Below are 716 nucleotides of genomic sequence, written 5' to 3'. Positions count from 1 at the left end.
AATGACCAACGAGCTAAAACTTACCGCAAATGTGCAAAATAATAAAACATGGTAAATATATGTCGTGGCCATGAGTTTTCTTTTGCACGCCTTGCAAAAAAAATAAAAAGGGAATGAAACACGAGGACTTCCCAAGAGGTCACCCATCCTATTACTACTCTTGCCCAATCATGCTTAACTTCGGAGTTCTAATGGGATCCGGTGCTTTAGTGCTGGTATGATCGCATCCGACATGTTACCCCCGTCTTCTTCCCTTATGCTTGCCCCTCCCAGCTCCACTACAAAGACGATTGTACTTTGCTTTGTCCGCCGCTACACGCGTGAATAATGACCAATGAGCTAGAACTTACCGCAAACGTGCAAACTAATAAAACATGGTAAATATATGTCGCGGCCGTGAGTTTTCTATTGCACGCCGTGCACCACTACAAAGACGATTGTACTTTGCTTTGTCCGCCGCTACACGCGTGAATAATGACCAATGAGCTAAAACTTACCGCAAACGTGCAAACTAATAAAACATGGTAAATATATGTCGCGGCCGTGAGTTTTCTATTGCACGCCGTGCAAAAAAAATTAAAAAGGGAATGCAACACGAGGACTTCCCAGAAGGTCACCCATCCTAGTACTACTCTCGCCCAAGCACGCTTAACTTTGGAGTTCTGATGGGATCCGGTGCTTTAGTGCTGGTATGATCGCATCCGACATGTTACCCC

General features: G+C 44.8%; 2 non-coding genes across 2 annotated transcripts; both read right to left on the bottom strand.

Annotated features, from left to right (window-relative positions):
* Nucleotides 1-110: 110 nt before the first annotated feature.
* On the bottom strand, nucleotides 111-229 carry LOC119347808. The gene has a single exon (XR_005168546.1). It is a non-coding gene; the product is annotated as a 5S ribosomal RNA (ribosomal RNA).
* Nucleotides 230-584: 355 nt separating this feature from the next.
* Nucleotides 585-703, bottom strand: LOC119347809. Its single transcript, XR_005168547.1, has one exon. It is a non-coding gene; the product is annotated as a 5S ribosomal RNA (ribosomal RNA).
* Nucleotides 704-716: the final 13 nt, after the last annotated feature.

Source organism: Triticum dicoccoides, unplaced genomic scaffold (assembly GCF_002162155.2).
Source record: "Triticum dicoccoides isolate Atlit2015 ecotype Zavitan unplaced genomic scaffold, WEW_v2.0 scaffold75828, whole genome shotgun sequence".
Classification (NCBI taxonomy): Eukaryota; Viridiplantae; Streptophyta; class Magnoliopsida; order Poales; family Poaceae; genus Triticum; species Triticum dicoccoides.
The sequence above is the reverse complement of the archived record's forward strand: the minus strand, read 5'-3'. Positions and strand labels throughout refer to the sequence as shown.